A 22,179-nucleotide genomic window follows, 5' to 3' on the forward strand; every position below is an offset into this window, starting at 1 on the left:
ATGCATCAACTTCAATAAAGCCTTGTTGGGAAAAACTCTTTTTGTCTCACATTTATTTCTAATACATTGAGGTCCTAAGAACCTGTGGTTGTTACCTGAGAGAACTGACACGTCATGTGTCAAAGTTGTCCATTTAGATAAGTCAAAACAAAAGTAACAGCCAGGCCTGTTAGTCGTTTCCTAAAATATTGCAAGAAAGGCCAACCCAGGGAAAATGCTAGCTCCCACACTGTTCCATTCTTCCACATGTAATGGTGTCATGAAAGGGTTAGGTGGATCAGCACAGGCTTGGAGAGTCATTACACTACCAAGGGAATTTACACAAAAGGCCCTGCAGCTTTTTGGACTAGAGGTTGGGGGAAGGGCTGAGAATGATAAAGAGCTGAGTACTAAGAGGGAGGAACACTGTCTTCAAATCTGCTGCACCCCATAGTGGGATCTTAGTAGAGACATCTGAGGAAGGCCTTTGCCCCATAAAGACCATAAACAAGCCTCTGAGTGGTGGCACCTGGGCTAGAATTGCAGATATGTCTGAGTACATGGCTAGCTAGGGAGCCTGAATCCTCAAGTACAGCTTTCTTTAGAGACAGCAGTGCGCTGTGCATGCACCAAGTCTGGTGTGGAGAGGGCAGCCTTTCTCCTTGAGACCTGCCAGGTAAACTTTTTCCTTGCCTATATTAGGGCCTAAAAAAGTCACAAGTAGGGGTTTAGCCAGGAATAAGGTTCATCACTAACTACTGTTGAATTGTGCACTTTAAATAGTAAATTTTCTGATACCTGCATTTTACCACAATCAAAAAAGCTTTAAAACACGGATTGCATTGGTAATGTGTGTGTGTTTTCAAGTATGGAGTTAGGTAAAGAAAGGCAAGATGTTCTTCTTTCCCTTGATAATTCTGTATTATAATAACAGAAAATTATAATACATTTTTATAATATATTCTTTCTGTATTACAATATAGAATTATCTGGGTTTTCTGGACTCTAAGGTATTATATCTTATTTTGTGGTTATTTTTGACTTAAAAAATATAAGACACGTTTCACTTGATTAATGACGATGTTATCAGTGATCCAAATTGAGTACAAAGTTAGCAGTTCTGTTTACTGATTCAACTTGCTATGATCAAAGCCGCTATTGGCATTTTGGTTGTGTGATTCATCTTTGCTGTGAAGAAATTTTCTGGGCCATAGAAAACAGTTTCCTTTCTTGACCTCTGAGGCTGAAATTCTAGTTCCTATTGCGGTCATTGTAGTAACCTCGAAAATTGACACAGTTCCAAAAAATTCCTCTCACCGGTCATCCCCAGAGCAGGGGGAAGTATTGCCTTCTTTCACTTGCATAGCATTTATCTTCTTCTTTTTTTTTTCAGCAATAAGATTTTTCTTTATTTTTAAAAAGTGACTTGATTGGAAAGAGGGATACATTCATATTACAAAAAAAGACAAACAATACAAAAAAGTACAAAGAAGAAATGAAAAAACCCACCCTAAATCTTACCTTTTTAGAAATAATATTGTTAACTTATTATTATTATTTTTAATTGCATTTTAGGTTTGGGTACATGTGCAGAATATGCAAGATCGTTGCATAGGTACACACATGGCAGTGTGATTTGCTGTATTCCACCCCTTCACCCACATCTGGCTATCCCTCCCCATGCTATCCCTCCCCAGCTCCCCCACTGCTGTCCCTCCCCTATTCCCCCAATAGACCCCAGTGTGTAGTGCTCCCCTCCCTGTGTCCATGTGTTCCCTTTGTTCATCACCTGCCTATGAGTGAGAATATGTGGTATTTCATTTTCTGTTCTAGTGTCAGTTTGCTGAGAATGATGTTCTCCAGATTCATCCATATCCCTACAAAGGACACGAACTCATCATTTTTGATTGCTGCATAATATTCCATGGTGTGTATGTGCCACATTTTCCCAGTCCAGTCTATCATTGTTGGGCATTTGAGTTGGTTCCAGGTCTTTGCTATTGTAAACAGTGCTGCAATGAACATTCGTGTGCATGTGTCCTTATAGTAGAACGATTTATAGTCCTTTGGATATATACCCAGTAATGGGATTGCTGGGTCAAATGGAATTTCTATTTCTAGGTCCTTGAGGAATTGCCACACTGTCTTCCACAATGGTTGAACTAATTTACACTCTCACCAGCAGTGTAAAAGTGTTCCTATTTCTCCACATCCTCTCCAGCATCTGTTGTCTCCAGATTTTTTAATGATCGCCATTCTAACTGGCGTGAGATGGTATCTCAATGTGGTTTTGATTTGCATTTCTCTGGTGACCAGTGATGATGAGCATTTTTTCATATGTTTGTTGGCCTCATGTATGTCTTCTTTTGTAAAGTGTCTGTTTATATCCTTTGCCCATTTTTGAATGGGCTTGTTTGTTTTTTTCTTGTAAATCTGTTTGAGTTCTTTGTAAATTCTGGATATCAGCCCTTTGTCAGATGGATAAACTGTAATACTTTTTTCCCATTCTGTTGGTTGCCAATTCACTCTAGTGACTGTTTCTTTTGCCATGCAGAAGCTGTGGAGTTTCATTAGGTCCCGTTTGTCTATCTTGGCTTTTGTTGCCAATGCTTTTGGTGTTTTGTTCATGAAGTCCTTGCCTACTCCTATGTCCTGAATGGTTTTGCCTAGATTTCCTTCTAGGGTTTTTATGGTGCCAGGTCTTATGTTTAAGTCTTTAATCCATCTGGAGTTAATTTTAGTGTAAGGTGTCAGGAAGGGGTCCAGTTTCTGCTTTCTGCATGTGGCTAGCCAGTTTTCCCAACACCATTTATTAAACAGGAAATCCTTTCCCCATTGCTTGTTTTTGTCAGGTTTATCAAAGATTGTATGGTTGTAGATATGTTGTGTTGCCTCCGATGTCTCTGTTCTGTTCCGTTGGTCTATATCTCTGTTTTGGTACCAGTACCATGTTGTTTAGATTACTGTAGCCTTGTAATATAGTTTGAAGTCTGGTAGTGTAATGCCTCCTGCTCTGTTCTTTTTGCTTAGAATTGACTTGGCTATGCGGGCTCTCTTTTGGTTCCATATGAAGTTCATGGTGGTTTTTTCCAGTTCTGTGAAGAAAGTCACTGTAGCTTGATGGGGATAGCATTGAGTCTGTAAATTACTTTGGGCAGTATGGCCATTTTCACAATGCTGATTCTTCCTAACCATAAACATGGAATGTTTCTCCATCTGTTTGTGTCCTCTCTTATTTCAATGAGCAGGGGTTTGTAGTTCTCCTTGAAGAAGTCCTTTATGTTACTTGTTAGTTGTATTCCAAGGTATTTTATTCTCTTTATAGCAATTGTAAATGGCAGTTCTTGATTTGGCTCTCTTTAAGTCTGTTATTGGTGTATAGGAATGCTTGTGATTTTTGCACATTGTTTTTATATCCTGAGACTTTGCTGAAGTTGCTTATCAGTTTCAGGAGTTTTTGGGCTGAGATGAGGGGGTCTTGTAGATATACTATCATGTCACCTGTAAATAGAGACAATTTGGCTTCCTCCTTTCCTATTTGAATACCCTTTATTTCTTTTTCTTACCCGATTGCTCTGGCTAGAACTTCCAGTACTATATTGAATAGGAGTGGTGAGAGAGGGCATCTTTGTCTAGTTCCAGATTTCAAAGGGAATGCTTCCAGTTTTTGCCCATTCAGTATAATATTGGCTGGTGGTTTGTCATAAATAGCTTTTATTATTTGAGATACATTCTATCAATACCAAGTTTATTGAGGGTTTTTAGCATAAAGGGCTGTTGAATTTTGTCAAAGTCCTTCTCTGCATCAATTGAGATAATCATGTGGTTTTTGTTTTTGGTTCTGTTTATGTGGTGAATTGCGTTTTTAGCCTTGCGTATGTTCAACCAACCTTGCATCCCTGGGATGAATCCTACTTGATCATGATGGATAAGTTTTTTGATGTGCTGTTGCAATCGGCTTGCCAGTATTTTATTGAAGATTTTTGCATCTATGTTCATCATGGATATTGGCCTGAAGTTTTCTTTTCTTGTTGATTCTCTGTCGCTTTTTGGTATCAGGATGATGTTGGTTTCATAAAATGATTTGGGAAGGATTCCCACTTTTTGAATTATTTGGAATAGTTTCAGAAGGAATAGTAACAGTTCAACTTTGTGTGTCTGGTAGAATTCGGCTGTGAACCCATCTGGACCAGGGCTTTTCTTGTGTATTAGGCTCTTAATTGCTGCCTCAACTTCAGACCTTGTTATTGGCCTATTCATAGTTTCGACTTCCTCCTGGTTTAGGCTTGGGAGAACACAAGTGTCCAGGAATTTATCCATTTCTTCCAGGTTCACTAGTTTATGTGCATAGAGTTGTTTGTAGTATTCTCTGATGATGGTTTGAATTTCTGTGGAATCTGTGGTGGTTTCCCCTTTATCGTTTTTTATTGCATCTATTTGGTTATTCTCTCTTTTCTTTTTTATCAGTCTGGCTAGTGGTCTGTCTATTTTGTTGATTCTTTTCAAGAAACCAGCTCTTGAATTTATTGATTTTTTGAAGGGTTTTTCATGTCTCTATCTCCTTCAGTTCTGATTTTAAAGATGACTGGTTTTAAATGGCCATTTATCTAATGTGTTACAGCTATTAAATCCATCCTCTGCATTTCAAATAAAGTTTACGTTTGTATGTATATTATATACATTATATAGCTCATTTGAATATTGCAAGTACTCTCCATGTTTATATTGCAGTCTTGTTGGTGTATATTCCCAAAGTATTCTTAACTAATTCCTATACTTCCTTGTGAGAGCCATACTCTATCTCCATCATTTTTATATTTCTATATTAGAACTATGCTTTATATATATGTTTTATATGCCATTGTATTTCATGAACCTGTTTCATCTCAACGTTTTTTTTTTTTTTCTTTATATTTTACCTCAAGTTCTTTTGGAACAGTAGAGTTTATCTTGCCAATCAATAGCTTAAGGTTTTCATAAAAGGCGCTCTCTTATTACCCAGGAGCTCATTGCTCTTGTATCATGAAAACAATACTCCAAAATAAAAATAAAAATAAAAAAATCCCTTCATTGAGGCAATGTAACTAGTTATTTCCTGTCTTATCCTTAATTTTTCAAAGCCATCACTGTAAGTTTCTGACAGCACTTTAAGACTATTTAAATATAATTATTATGCAAAAAGACCACAAAGCTAATGCAAGATGGTAACAATTCTTTCTTCTGAGTAAAGACATGCCCAGACAGAAACTGGATGTCTACATTCAAAATAATGAAATTGGACTCTGCATTATGCCATACAAAAATCTTAGCTCAAAATGGATTCAAGACTTAGAATAATACTTCAAATTAAGACTGTTAGAAAAAAAGCCTCCGGAGATTCACTTTGGCAATAACATTGGATATGACACCAAAAGCACAGGTAGCATAAACAAAAATAGATGTCAGACCATATAAAACTAAAGGCTTCTGCACAACAAAGAAACATTCAACAAGATGAGAAGGCAAACCACATAATGAGAGAAAGTATTTGCAAATCATATATTTAATAAGGGGTATCTAAAATATGTAAGAAGCTCCTACAACTCAGTAGCAAAAAATAAAAATAGAAACTAAAAATACCAATAACCCAATCTTAAAAATGGGCAAAGGACTTCAATAGACATTTCTCCAAAGAATATTTACAAACAGCCAACTTGTATATAAAAAAAAAAAGTGCTTAACATTACTAATCATTAGGGAAATGCAAATCAAAAGCACAACAGGATATCACCTTACTCCTGTTAGGAGGACCATTTTCAAAAAAACAAGATAAGTGTTGGTGAGGCTGTGAAGAAACTGTAACACTTGCACGCTATTGGTAGGAATGTAAGATGATGCAAAAGCTATGGAAAACAATATGAAAGTTCCCCCAAGAATTGAAAATAGAACTACCATATGAGCCATCAATCTCACCTGTAAATATCAAAAATAAGTGAAATCAGGACCTTGAAGGAATAGCTTCACTCCATGTTAATGGCAGATTTATTCACAGTAACTAAAATATGGAAACAACTCAAATGTCTATCAGTGGGTGAATACAAGAATTGTGACATAATCATACAATGGAATATTATTCTTAGTCTTAAAATATAGTGTTTTATTTATTGTATTGATCATTGCTTTTCCTAATAAATTAATCTGCTCTTAGAAGGAAGTTCGCATTGCTATTATATGTAGTCAATTCAATGAAATTCAAGAATTTATGGTGATATCTATTTGAATATGAAGCATATAACTTTTTAACATCATTACTTTTAACTTTTAGTGAAGGTGTTCTTGGAGTCTGGGACACTGTATGCAGTACAACAAATTAAATTAGACTATACATGTGTATGTGTGTGTGTATTTTTAATGTGTGAGGTTTCTTTTTTCTTAAAATACATATTTTGTTCTTTAGCTTTTTAAATCTTTTTTCAAATAATTTTTGAAATACAATCTAATCCTACTATGGTATCATAAGTTGATAATTCATATACCTCTATGAATATGATATATATAACTATGTGTGTGTGTGTGTGTGTGTGTGTGTATAGGGAATATATATATAGGGAATATATATATATAGGGAATATGTATATAGGGAATATATATATAGGGAATATATATATATAGGGAATATATATATATAGGGAATATATATAGAGAGAATATATATATAGGGAATATATATATATATATAGGGAATATATATATATATATATAGTTTCCTTGGCCCATGTCAAAATACATACAATTCTCTCCCAAATGTGTATATATATATACACATTTGGGAAAGAAGTATATTTATAACCACAAATAATACATAATGTATATGAAAAGTTTCATTTTAAAATATATTTCTAAAGATCAGCAGGGTAGGTACAGCACCATTTTAATGTTATTCCCTTTGAAACATTATAAAAAAGCCCTGAAAATAATCTTTTCAGCTCTCTTAAAAAAAAAAAAAAAAAAAAAACTCTTTCATTATCGTCTTTTGTAGCCAAAATACATATTTGTAAAAATTTAATGCAGATAATGAAGCATAGCATTATACCCTGTCAATGAGGACACCAATCATGTGTGAAAACATAAAATGAAAGGACTACAGTTTAATGGACTACACAAAAATAACAGTTTTATCATTGCACTTAGCCTGGTTTCCCAGGGAAACAAGAACTATAAAACTATCTAGTGCGCTCATACTTTCAGTAGAAAATAAAACTTAAGTAATAATTATAACTATTAGGCTTTCAGTCATACTGTCAGTCTCTATAGTGTTAATAAATTTGGCCTTTGCAGCCAATTTCAGCAAAGTTTACAATAATCTGAGTCTTAGTGCTGGGTAAGAATATAAAACATCAAGAAAATAGAAGCAAATTTAATACTGAGATGTATAAAGAGCAAGTGACAAGAAAATATCAGGAACTTGGTATTTATTCTTATTTTATTTTAAGTATAGATCAAATTTTATAACAAATTATATGCCGGCCCTTGTTTTGAAGGGTATGAGGGCCTTTATAAGATGCATATGGAAAAGAAATTTAATAAAATACATTATCCTTCAACATACTTGTTTCCCTATTGAAATATGCTCAGCACATTCATAGTAACTGCCTGAGTAATAAATGTTCCCCAATATATCTACTGGAGATCCCTGTTGGCTTCTTGTTTTATCAGAAATTCTTCTGAAATCCTTGGCTGTAGACATCATTCTTTCTCCTATTCATTTATTGTTTCCTTGGCCCACATCAAAACCATTCCCTGTCGTGAATTTTGAACTAAGTACATGCCATCAAATAGTACCTTTTCCTATCTTTGTTGTGAAAAACTGTATTTATTACCAATTTTCACCATAAGTAGATTAATTTTAAAACTGGCTTGGATTTTTTAATCTTTAGAAACTTCTGATAAGACTTTTCCCTTCATGTTGTCAGTATGCTAACAATTACCATGATGAAAATCTACAACTATCACCTTTAAAGTTTTTCATGCTCACCATTCTTCACAATTTTAATATAATACATGCATGTTTATAAGAGTGAATCTATAAATTGCATTTTCATGACAGTATAAGAAAGACTTGCCCAAAAACTTTGAATTCAGAAAGTGTGGTCTTGCTTAACAGAAACATGTATTTTTCTTATCTCTAAAAATTTGTATCATAATTGCAGGACAGTGTATACTGAGTTTTTGCTTGTGAAAATTTCTTGTGAAAAGTGATTACTTTAACCTTGAAAATTATTTCAATTATTATTAAAATAGCCAAGTGACAATTTTTAAAATGAATCATTATATTCTGAAATACATGTCTCCATTCTGCAATAAGGTAATATTTATCTTATCTCTATGTTGGAATTAATAGTTAATGTGCTTTTGCTTTATGTATTTTTATTTTTTCTAAGCAATTTAAAGCAATATTCAAGAGTTGAGCCTGGAGAATGTGGGATTTGTGTGACATGGTTCTCTTTGTTATTTTGGGGCCTTTATATTTGCCATAACCACTCCTATTGACTCTTCTCATGATATTTACTTTTTATTTTATTTTTCTGATTAAATTCCACCTCCCTAGAGAGTCTTCCTCTGAATGCCTCTGCTTAATTATTATCTATCACAGCACAGTTCATGTCATTCATCATGCTTTTACAGTTTGCCTGCACTTTCATAAGTCTGCATTACCGATGAGAATGTGCAGATACATGAAAAAGATCTGGCCTCTCGGAACATAGATCAATCTTGTCAAAGCACTGTATCAGTCTGTTAAGGGTCACTGCAGATCAATGATACCTTCCGGCACACGAAGAACATTCATTCACACATTTACTCAGTAATATTTATATAGGTCTCACTTTGCCCAAAAACCATCTGTGCTATGGTCACGGCTCACAATGTAGACAGGATGATAGACGGTTTTTAAGGGGTAAAAATGAGAAGCCAACAGGCAATTTCACTGTGATATGTGCTATGGAAGGGCAGGTATAACACGAAGTGCAATGGGAGCACATACGGAAGGTCAGGAAAAGCTTCCTGAAGGAAGAGACTTGCCACCTGATATGAGAAACACAGTGGTATTTATCTAGGTAATAAGCAAGAAGTGAGCTTTCCAGGTAGAGGGAAGTACATTTCCATAAATCCAGCTGAAATTTCATTCAGTTGTATTTAGGAAATTCACAGTCAAGTATAACTATGGTCCTAGTCACAGTTATACTTGAATATGAGGTTCAGTTTGAGGTTGCATGGCAAAAGATGAAGTGGAAAGGCACCCCAACATCCAATCATGAAAGGTCCCAGAAATCAAATGGCATATCACATAAGGATTGGAGTTATTGTGTCTTTTACTGTGACCTACAAAAGTTGTATGGGAATATTAGAAAATGGATAAAGGAAATGTGGTACATACACACTGCAGAATACTATGCAGCCATAAAAAAGACAAGATTGTATCCTGTGCAGGGACATGGATAGAGGTGGAGGCCATTATCCTTAGCAAACTGACACTGGAACAGAAAACCCAATACAACCTGTTCTCACTTGTAAGTGGGAGCTAAATGATGAGAACACAAGGACACATAGAGGGGAACAGCACACACTAGGGCCTATCAGAGATGGAGGGTATGAGGCTGGAGAGGATGAGGAAAAATAATTAGTGGGTATTAGGCTTAATACCTGGGTGATGAAATAATCTGTACAACTAACCACCATGACACAAGTGTACCTATATAAGAGCCTGCTCTTGTACTCCTGAACTTAAAATAAAAGATAAAGAAAAGAAAACTAAAGGTGACTTAGGTGTTTTAGACAAAATCATTCAATTTAATGACTATATCCTGAGAGAGGAAGCTGGATTTCTCATTCTATTTCTCACATATATACCTTTTACTACTAGCTGTACAAAGAAAAGCCAAGAACATCTCTGGATCTTAAGACCTAACATGTGAGAAGAGCAAGAAGGAATTTTGGTATATTTTTTTCAGGATTATGTTAAATTAGCTTTCTAAATTTTCTGTAACCTTCTATACATGATAAATAAAGGTCATTCCTATAAGATATTTCCTGATGTAGTTTAGGGCAGGTTTACACACTAGCTGCCGTATTTTTTCACAGTCCTAACACATTCATTTCTATCCTTTCTCATTTGTAGTTCTTGACACAGAAGTTCATTAATGTTTGACTAGCATGTAGGTGTAAGCCATTTTACAACTTATATATAATTTGAAAATGCTACTGGCTTCTGAAACAACTTTCTGATTTGTAAAATGAATGTGCTTTTTGGTCAACATCCATACCTAGTACAAGGACAGAGCTAGCATCAGAAGCCAGATAGCCTGAAGTTCAGTACACTGTTTCTTCCTTATGCTATAATATCTTTCTCAGCAGCTGGATGATGTACGGGGGATAAGATAATAACTGTTACATTTATTTTTCTTTACGTAAAAAGGAGATCAATGGGGAAATTAAAGTCAGTTTTATAAGCTTTACTGCAATTATAATTTTGGTTGTGATGATAGTAAATTGAGATTAAAGTGTTGTTTCATCTATCCTGGGATATATACAATTGTCTTTGAAAAATATAATAATCCATGGATTTGGTTAGCATACTTTTGTGATATTCAAAGAGTTACATGATGAAACTACATCTGAAATGAGGCAATTTAATGTAGAAGATCAATGTGTTTATTTTCTATAAACATCCTTGCTATCTAAAATTGTTCACACAGTAAAAGCAGAGCAGATTTGTTCAGAATATAGCTTCTAATGAACTGATATAAAAACCATTAGTTTAGTTTGACATGTTTAGCCTTGGTATTAGAGCAAAAAAAAAGAAAAAAGAAAAAGGCTTTCTTCTTTCTTTACTTTAATATGATTTATTTTCAACTTCTCTTTATTTCAATTTTATATAACAGTAACAGTGTTCACTCTTTTGCTATATTTTATTTCAGAAACAACGGTTTTGCTAATTTAATGTTTGAAATAAAATGTTCACTAGGTATCTATGTATCTACTCTATAAATTATAAAAATACTTTAAATCATAGATACATAGCTACATAAAATACAAGGTAGTCTATGTTTTTAAATCTGTGAATAAATCAAATAGGAAAATGGCCTACAGGAACATACTGGGAATTTTTTGGAAAAATGCAGCCACCGCATAAATGATGTTGGCAAAGCTAGAATCGTGATTGAGCTTTCTTAATTGGTTAATAGGAAACTTTGAATTATCTCCAGGTCTTGCTACCTTTCTTTGGTGTTACTTTTTGTTAACTATATAAGTTAAAAGGTGAAAAAGGTGTTTTTAGGATTGATGATATAGGATATTTATTTGGTTAATTCAAATAAATAACAAATGAGAAATTTCTTCAAACTGTTTTGCAGTGATAACTTTGGAATGCTGAAAATGGTCTCCAACAAGTATATAAGATTGCAGCCAAGAGGCATGTCATCATTTGTTCGGTGGGATAGAAGGACCAAAACATGAGCAATGGACTGCATGTTATATTCTTTATAGTACTGAACTGCTAAAGGCTGAAGTAATGTTCCTTTGATAGTCACCTCAGCCTTGCACTGTCTCACAAAGTCTTTTGTTATTATGCACTAAGGGAGAAAGAATTTATAATTATTCATAAATATGCTAAAATGAATTGCAGTATGCTGTTCATAATACAAGCACACTTTAGAAAAAAAGAATCTGAACTCTACAATCTTTGCATTAGTCAGATTAGATGATGTTTCAAAGCTCAATAGCTTAGCACAGCAAAACTTAGTTCCTTAATTACCTAAAATCCAATGAAACTGTTGAGGATCTACAAGGTACATCTTATAAACATAAAATGAAAACATTTAGGTTTTCTTCAGATTTTGTGCTGCAAGTTCAATCAGTGGCCTCTGGTGTTACAGAAAGAACAGAGAGCTAAAGAGCCACATTGGAGCATCAATCCTCTCCATCTGCTGTAGCCAGACTGTTTATGTGACTCTTGACTAACTACAGGGGCAATTGGGAAATATTGTGTGGCTCGTGGATATTTAATAATCACTAAATTTTCCAGATATTTCTGTAAAACTCTTTCCTCTAGCATATGCCTAATAGGAATGTTTTTATAAGACATTGCTTTAATTCTAACAATAATGACATTGAAAGTGAAATGGTCTCTTCAATCATGCAAAAACGTGAGTGTGTGTGTGTGTGTGTGTGTGTGTGTGTATACACTCCAGTCTCTGGTAAAGTGAACCATTTGCTCCCATCATCTTGCTCAATCTAAACCCAGGTCACACTTTTACTGTAAGTATTAGAGAGAATAACATATATTTATTTACATTTTGGTTTTCTCCTGCCAAGACTACGTTCAGCTTGAGACCAGGATAGCTAGTTATCATGTTGCTGCAGCATTTGTGTTGCCTACAGCCACAGTGTGTACTACAATGGACTCAGTATAATATGATAATATGTTTAATACCTGCCTATTTATAACTCTGGTCACATGTCTAGCTTCCTTTTGTTTTTTTGTTTCACTTTTTAGAAAAAAATTTCAGTTCTTTTGATTTTTGAATTTATATAAATGTATCCCAAATTCAAATAGTTTTATTAAAGAGGTTAGACATTAAAAATTATGAATTATATATACGTGAACAAAATATGAGAAAATAATTGATTGGCCAAATTCATCATAAAAGCAAGTAGCTATAATTAAGAAAATTACAATTACCTGGAAATATGGATATTTGAGAGTTCAGTATTGATAAAGTTATGTGAACTTGAAAGGCTAGCATATATTTTCTGGTTCTCAGTTTTTAATCACTTTTCAGTTCAAATATCACAAGATTTTTCAGGTCTTCCATTATTGATAATTAAGGTGTTTTGTCTGTCAGTGAGACCCACTGGTATTTAATATGATTAGTATCAATAAATATATTAAGCACAATTATAATATATACTCAAATGAAATAAATGTGATCCTAATCTTTCATATAACAAAAGAAATGTGGCTGTTATTTTGTATTATCTATTGTAGACTTTGTATTGTCTACTAGGGACATATTAATAAATCTGTTTAAAAATATAGATGTTTCAGTGTTTTACAGATATATATTACAGAAATGTCTCAAATATCTCATATACATGTGTTTTAATGTTGTATGATGTATCACAAATTTGATACTTAAACACATTAAGTGATTTGTCTTTGAATTGTTGACTGAATCAGTTTCTATTACTGAATCAGTACAGTAGCTGTAACAAAATCTAAGAAATGGTGTGTCCTTTGAATTCAAAACAGAAGCAATAATCTCAGAATTTTAAGCTGCATTTTTAAAGGTTTGCTTTCTCTAATTGTACATATGATAAAGAAACAAACATTTCTAAAGCACTCGTATGGGCCAGGCACCATCTATTTACCTGCCAGTATTAGCTCACTCTGTGATATAGCTAGGTTTTATTATCCCCATGTCACAACTGAGGACACTAAGGCAGGGAAAACATTGAGAATATTACCTAACATCTGGGTTTTCATAATGTGAGCTTTTAAAAACTGTATGCATAAGATCTTTAGAGTGAAAATAGGTTGTTATTTGGACTTTCAGTCTCTTTCTACACTACTGAGTTATTTCCAGGCTACTTTGTAGCAATTTGAGAGTTTAGGATTACTTTCCAATTAGATCCAAAGATTCAGGAGAAGCTTAGGGTTGTGACTAGACCACTGATGGAGCCATCACAAATGTTTAACCCAACCCTGATCCCAGAGTCTTCACAAATGCTCACTGAAGAAAATTCCCAGGACAGTTCAGACCTCTCATAATATCTGCTTTGAAACATTTATAAAGAACCTTCTCAACTTGACTCTCAACCCTTGTACCAAATCCCTTACCCTCTATCAGAAAGTTTACCCAAACAACAAGAGAGAAGAGAAAAGATATTCCAGAATGCCAGTTGCTTGCTTTACAGGAGGACAGGAGTTATCTGACATTGTTTTCTGTAGGGAAAGAAAGAATGGTAAAACTGGGATAGAACTATTACTCAAGAAATTTTCATGGTTTGAAAGAAAACTGACACACACACTAAGATTAAGGGTGTTAAGAATGAAGAAGCGAATCATTTAAATGTGGCTGAAGTTTCTGTCTTTATCAAGATGGGATTCTTCTGAGAATTCTAGAATAGGGAATTATGGCAAGTCAATTTAACCATGAATCTTATTCTTGTACATTTCTTTCTTGTTGGTAATTTTATCCGACAGGTTGAGAAAGCAGCTCTATGATAGGAGAGACTGTATACTCACAATTTTAATAACCTATGATGAGTGATGTCTTTTTCATATAGCATCTTTTTCTTCTTATCTTAATACTGGTAATTTATATGGGATCTGGGCAGTTTGAATGTATTTTAATAACTTCAGTACACTTTAGCTCAACTTTCTGATTTGACACAAAGGAGTACCAATAGGGCTCACGTATTCCTATGTGTTCTAGAAGGCTGACCTCACATCAAGAATTTGAAGCAGTCTGGGTACAGTGGATCAGGCCTTTAAGTGCAGCACTTTAGGAGCCAAGGTGGGAGAATTTCTTAAGCTCAGAAGTTCAAATCCAGCCTGGGCAAATAGTGAGACCTTGTCTCTTCTAAAAATAATGACAAAAAATATCAACTAGTCATAGTGGCTTGTTCCTTTAGTCCAAGCTACTTGGGATGCTGAGGCTGGAGGATCGTTTGAGCCCAGGAGATTGAGGCTGCAGTAAGCTGTGATTGTACAACTGCAGTCCAGCCTGGGTGGTGGAGTGAGACTCTATCTCAAAAACAGACTGAACATGGTGGCTCATGCCTGTAATCCCAGCACTTTGGTAGATCACAACAGATGGATCAGGAGTTGGAGACCAGCCTGGCCAACATGGTGAAACCCTGTCTCTACTAAGAATGAAAAAATTAGCTGGGCATGGTGGTGCATGCCTGTGGTCTTAGTTACTCAGGAAACTGAGGCATGGAAATAGCTTAAACCTAGGATACAGAGGTTGTAGTGAGCCTAGATCACACCACTGCACTCCAGACTGGTTGACAGAACAAGACTCCTCAAAAACACAAACAGAAACAAACAAAAAATGAAGGAAAGTAACCAGTGGGGAAAGAATATAAAGAAAACATTGGGTAGTTTGACAAGATCATAAAATCAATCAGATTTTCTGATTTTTAAAACTTGAATTACAATAAAATTCTGATGTGCTATGTTTTAAATTTTCAGTAGCAAATAAATGTGCAACCTAGTAAAACTAACATATTTATGTACTTTTAAAAGCAGTGAAGACAAAAGAGTTCTGATAAAACATTAAGATTATAAAAACTGCTTGTACTTTGATCATATAATTCAATAGTAATTAATTTACTATGTAACAGATAGTAGTGGAAGGAAAGAAGAAACATAGGCAAAAAAGCGAAGTCAGAAAGGAAAACAATATCAGAATGAAAAGGATAAACAAGCCACATAAATACTAGTCACCACCAGAGATATACTGCAGAGCAAATTGTGCATACTTATATATAAATTTATAACAAAATTATACATCAATAATTGACAACAATTGTATTAGAAAACACAATTTGACTATATGTTCAGTGGTAGAAGTCACCCTTTCATTAGAAAATAGATATAGTTTAAAATAAGAATGGAATACAACATATTATAAAACACTAATCAAAATAACCCAGAAGACATTATTAATGTTAGAAAAAGGACAGTTCAGATGAGAAATATTTCCATAGAAAAACAGAAATAATGATAGAGTTTCATACACCATGAAGACATATTAATTCTTAATATATATGTACCCTACAACAGAGATTCAAAATATGTAAACCAAAAATAACTAAAGAAGATATGTACAAATTTATAATATTATTGGAAAAACTAGACATTTCTCTTATAGTAATCAAAACACAAATAGGATATCATTAGGTCATGAAGACCTGCACATCATTATCAAATGTCAATTTGACTGAATTGACATTTATAGAACACTTCACCCAATGAGATTAAAATATACATTTTTTCAAGTCACATAAAACATTAATCACAAAAAATTATTTTCCTTTTTTTAAATACATATTTTATTGCACATTAGGTTCTGGGGTACATGTGAAGAACATGCAGGATTGTTGCATAGGTACATACATGGCAATGTGGTTTGCCTCCAACCCCATCACCTATATCTGGCATTTCTCCCCATGTTATCCCTCTCCAACTCTCTACCCCCTCACTGTCCCTCCACTAGTCCCCCCCAACATACCCCAGTGTGTGATGCTCTCCTTTCTCTGTCCATGTGTTCTCGTTGTTCAACACCCTGCTGTGAGTGAGAACATGGGGTGTTTGACTTTCTGTTCTTGTGTCAGTTTGCTGAGAATGGCGGTTTCCACATTCATCCATGTCCCTAAAAAGGACATGAACTCATTGTTTTTTAATGGCTGCATAGTATTCCATGGTGTATATGTGCCACATTTTACCTGTCCAGTCTATCATCAATGGGCATTTGGGTTGGTTCAGGTCTTTGCTATTATAAACAGTGCCACAATGAACATAAGTGTGCATATGTCTTTATAATAGAATGATTTAAAATCCTTTGGATATATACCCAGTAATGAGATTGCTGGGTTAAATGGAATTTCTATTCCTAGGCCCTTGAGGAATTGCCACACTGTCTTCCACAATGGTTGAACTAATTTACACTTCCATCAACAGTGTAAAAGTGTTCCTATTTCTCCATATCCTCTCCAGCATCTGTTGTCTCCAGATTTTTTAATGATGGCCATTCTAACTGGTGTGAGATAGTATCTCAATGTGGTTTTGGTTTGCATTTCTGTAATGACCAGTGAAAATGAGCATTTTTCCATATGTTTTCGGCCTCATATGTCTGCATTTGAAAAGTGTCTGTTCATATCCTTTGCCCAATTTTGAATGAGCTTGTTTGTTTTTTTCTTGTAAATCTGTTTTTGTTCTTTATAGATTCTGAATATTAGCCGTTTGTCAGATAGGTAGATGGCAAAAATTTTTTCTCATTCTGTTGGTTGCTGGTTCACTCTAATGATTGTTTCTTTTGCTGTGCAGAAGCTGTGGAGTTTAATTAGATCCCATTTATCTATTTTGGCTTTTGTTATCAATATTTTTGCTGTATTTTTTGGTGATAAGAAACTTCTGGGACTTAAAAGAAACCAATTTTTTTTGGTGATAAGAAACTTCTGGGAGTTAAAAGAACTTGTTCTAACCCAATGTAAAGAAACTAAGAACTTTGAAAGTACGTTTGATGAAATGCTAACAAGAATAGACAATATAGAGAGAAATATAAATGAACTAACGGATTTGAAAAACACAACACAAAAACTTAGTGAAATATGCACAAGTTTGAATAGCCAAATTGATCAAGCAGAAAAAAGGATATCAGAGGTTGAAGACCTACTTCATGAAATAAAATGAGAAGACAAGAATAGAGAATAAAAGGATAAAAAGGAATGAGCAAAGTCTCCAAGAAATATGGGACTATGTGAAAAGACCTAATTTACGTTTTATAGGTGTACCTGAATAGGATGAAGAGAATGAATCGAAGCTGGAAAATATTCTTCAGGATATTATTCAGGAAAACTTTCTGAATCTAACAAAGCAGCACAATATTCAACCCCAGGTAATACAGAGAACACTACAAAGATATTCCTCAAGAAGAGCAACCCCATGGCACATAATCGTTAGATTTGCCAGGGTTGAAACGAAGGAGAAAATACTAAGGGCAGCCAGAGAGAACGGTCAGGTTACCCACAAAGGGAAGCCTATTAGACTTACAGCAGATCTCTCAGCAGAAACCCTACAAGCCAGAAGAGAGTGGGGGCCAATATTCAACATCCTTAAAGAACAGAACTTTCAGTCCAGAATTTCATATCCTGCCAAACTAAGCTTCAAAACTGAAGGAAAAATAAAATCTTTTATGAACAAGCAAGTACTCAGTCATTTTATTACCACCAGGCTGGCTTTACAAGAGCTTCTGAAAGAAGCATTATACATAGAAAGGAACAACCAGTATTAGCCTTTCTAAAAATATACCAAAAAGTAAAGAGCATCAACATAAAGAAGAATTTACATTAACAAATGGATAAAATAGCCAATTAACATCAAATAGCAGTAACCCTAAATTTAAATTGACTAAATCCCCCAATCAAAAGATACAGCCAAAACCTAATGATATGCTACATCCAGACCCATTTCACATCCAAAGATACACAAAGACTTAAAACAAAGGGATGGAGAAAGATTTACCAACCAAATGGAGAGCAAAAATAAATAAATAAATAAAAAGCAGGAATTGCAATTCTCGCATCTGATAAAATAGATTTCAAAGCAACAAAGATATAGTGGTAAAAGGATCAATGCAACAATAAGAGCTAACAATCCTAACACCCAGATACATAAGACTCATAAATAGATTTAGATGCAACGAGACAGAAAGTTAATAAGGATATCCAGGACTTGAACTCAGATCCAGAACAAGTAAACTCAATAAATATTTATAGAGCTCTCCATTTTAAATATACAAAATATACATTCTCCACCTTAAATTCACAAAATATTTATTGGCCATTATTAATACCCATTTTTAGAATAAAGCTACATTCCCGTTTTCTCTCCCTCTTTTTCTTCCTCTTTCTTCCTCTCCTTCACTCCTTTTTTTCTTTCTTTCTTTCAAAAAAATATATATATTTTTGATGTTTTAGTCATGAAGTCCTTGCCTATGCCTATGCCCTGAATGGTTTCACCTAGGTTTTCTTCTAGAATTTTTATGGAGAAGGTTAGGTCTTATGTTTAAGTCTTTAGTTCATCTGGAGTTAATTTTAGTGTAAGGTGTCAGGAAGGGGTCCAGTTTCTGCTTTCTGCACATGGCTAGCCTGTTTTCCCAACATCATTTACTAAACATGGAGTCCTTTTCCCATTGCTTGTTTTTGTGAGGGTTTTCAAAGACCATATGGTTGTAGATGTGTGGCATTGCCTCCGTGGGCTCTGTTCTGTTCCACAGGTCTATATCTCCGGTTTGGTATGAGTACCATGCTGTTTTGATTAATGTAGCCTTTTAATTTAGTTTGAAATCAGGTAGCGTGATGCCTCCAGCTTTGCTCTTTTTGATTAGGATTGACTTGGCTATGCAGGCTCTCTTTTGGTTCCATATGAAGTTAAAGGTGGTTTCTTCCAGTTCTGTGAAGAGGGTGATAGGTGGCTTGATGGGGATAGCATTGGATCTATAAATTACGTTGGGCAGTATGGCCATTTTCAAAATATTGATTCTTTCTAATCATAAGCCTGGAATGTTTCTCCATCTGTTTGTGTCCTCTCTTATTTCTTTGAGCAGCGGTTTGTAGTTTTCCTTGGAGAAGTCCTTTACATCCTTTGTTAGTTGTATTCCTAGGTATTTTATTCTCTTTGTAGCAATTGTGAATGGCAGCTAGTTCTTGATTTGGCTCTCTTTAAGTGTGTTATTCGTATATAGGAATACTTGTGATTTCTGCACATTGATTGATTTTGTATCCTGAGACTTAGCTGAAGTTGCTTATCAGTTTCAGGAGATTTTGGGCTGAGAGGATGGGGTCTTCTAAATATACAATCATGTCATCTGCAAGTAGAGACAATTTGACTTCTTCCTTTCCTAATTGAATACCCTTTATTTCTTTTTCTTGCCTGATTGCTCTGGCTAGATCTTCCAATACTATATTGAATAGGAGTGGTGAGAGAGGGCATCCTTGTCTAGTGCCAGATTTCAAAGGGGATGCTTCCAGTTTTTGCCCATTCAGTATGATATTGGATGTGGGTTTGCCATAAATAGATTTTATTATTTTGAGATACGTTCCATCAATACCTAGTTTATTGAGAGTTTTTAGGATAAAGGGCCACTGAATTTTGTCAAAGGCCTTCTTCACATCTATTGAGATAATCATGTGGTTTTTGTCTTTGGTTCTGTTTATGTGGTAAATTACATTTACAGACTTGTGTATGTTGAACCAGCCTTGCAACCCTGTGATGAAGCCTACTTGATTGTGATGGATAACCTTTTTGTTGTGCTGTTACATTCGGTTTGACAGTATTTTATTGAAGACATTTGCATCTATATTCATCATGGATATTGGCCTGAAGTTTTCTTTTCCTGTTGAGTCTCTGCCAGGTTTTGGTATCAGGATGATGTTTGTCTCATAAAATGATTTGGGAAGGATTCCCTCTTTTTGGATTGTTTAGAATAGTTTCAGAAAGAGTGGTGCCAGCTCCTCTTTTTATGTCTGGTAGAATTCAGCTGTAAACCCAGCTGGAACTGGGATTTTGTTGGTTGGTAGGACATTAATTGCTGCCTCAACATCAGCCCTTGTTATTGGTCTATTCAGGGTTTCAACTTCTTGCTGGTTTAGGCTTGGGAGGGTGCAAGTGTCCAGGAATTTATCCATTTCTTCCAGGTTTACTAGTTCATGTGAATAGAGTTGTTTGTAGTAATCTCTGATGATAGTTTGTATATCTGTGGAATCAGTGGTGATATCCCCTTTATCATTTTTTATTACATCTGTTTGATTCTTCTCTATTTTCTTTTTTATTAATTTGGTTAGTGGTCTATTTTGTTGATCTTTTCAAAAAACCAGCTCCTGGATTTATTACCTTTTTAAAGGGTTTTTTGTGTCTGTATCTCCTTCAGTTCTGCTCTGATCTTAGTTATTTCTTGTCTTCTGCTAGCTTTTGAGATTTTTTTGATCTTGCTCCTCTGGCCCTTTCAATTTAGCAATACGGTGTGAATTTTAAATATTTCTTTGATTCCCATGTGGGCATTTATTGCTATAAATTTTCCTCTAGACACTGCTTTAAATGTGTCCCAGAGATTATGGTATGCTGTGTCTTCGTTCTCATTGGTTTTGAAGAACATCTTTATTTCTGCCTTTATTTCATTGCTAATACAGTCAACATTCAAGAGCCAGTGGTTCAGTTTCCATGAAGTTGTGCAGTTCTGAGTTAGTTTCTTAATCCTGAGTTCTAATTTGATTGCACTGTGGTTTGTTATGATTTCTTTTCTTTTGAATTTGCTGAGGAGTGATTTACTTCCAATTATGTGGATTTGGGGTGGAGAGTTCTATAAATGTCTGTTAGGTTTGCTTGGTCCAAATCTGAGTTCAAGTCCTGAATATTCTTGTTAATTTTCTGTCTTGTTGATCTGTCTAATATTGACAGTGGAGTGTTAAAGTCTCCCACTATTATTGTGTGGGAGTCTAAGTCTCTTTGTAGGTTGTTAAGAACTTGCTTTATGTATCTAGGTGCTCCTGTATTAGGTGCATATATATCTAGGATCATTGGCTCTTCTTGTTGCATTGACCCTTTTACTATTCTGTAATACCTTTCTTTGTCTCTTTTGATCTTTGTTTATTAAAGTTTATTTTATCAGAGACTAGGATTGCAGCTCCTGCTTTTTTTTTTTTTTTGTTCTCCATCTGCTTGGTAAATCTTTCTTTATACCTTTATTTTGAGCCTATGTGTATCCTTGCATGTGAGATGGTTTCCTGGATACAACACATTGATGGGTTTTGACTTTAATTTATGCAATTTCCCAGTCTGTGTCTTTTGATTGGGGCATTTAGCCCATTTACATTTAAGGTTAATATTATTATGTGTTAATCTGATCCTGCCATTTTGATGCTAGCTGGTTGTTTTACCCATTAGTTGATGCAGTTGCTTCATTGTGTTGAAGTCTTTACCATTTGGTACGTTTTTAGAGTGGCTGGTACTGATTGTTCCTTTCTATGTTTAGTGCTTCTTTCAGGAGTTCTTTTAAGGTAGGCCTGGTGGTAATGAAATCAGTGAGCAATTGCTTGTCTATAAAGGATTTTATTCCTTCTTCATTTATGAAGCTTAGTTTGGCTGGATATAAAATTCTAGGTTGAACATTCTTTTCTTTAAGGATGTTGAATATTGGTCCCTACTCTCTTCTGGCTTGTACAGTTGCTGCCAAGAGATCTGCTGTGAGCCTGATGGGCTTCACTTTGTGTGTAACCTGACCTTTCTCTCTGGCTACCCTTAGCATTTTTTCCTGCATTTCAACTCTGGTGAATCTGACAATTATGTGTCTTGGGGTTGCTCTTCTTGAGGAATATCTTTGTGGTCTTCTCTGTATTTTCTGGACTTGAATATTGGCCTGCCTTGCTAGGTTAGAG

This window comes from Callithrix jacchus, chromosome 1 (assembly GCF_049354715.1).
Source record: "Callithrix jacchus isolate 240 chromosome 1, calJac240_pri, whole genome shotgun sequence".
Taxonomy (NCBI): Eukaryota; Metazoa; Chordata; class Mammalia; order Primates; family Cebidae; genus Callithrix; species Callithrix jacchus.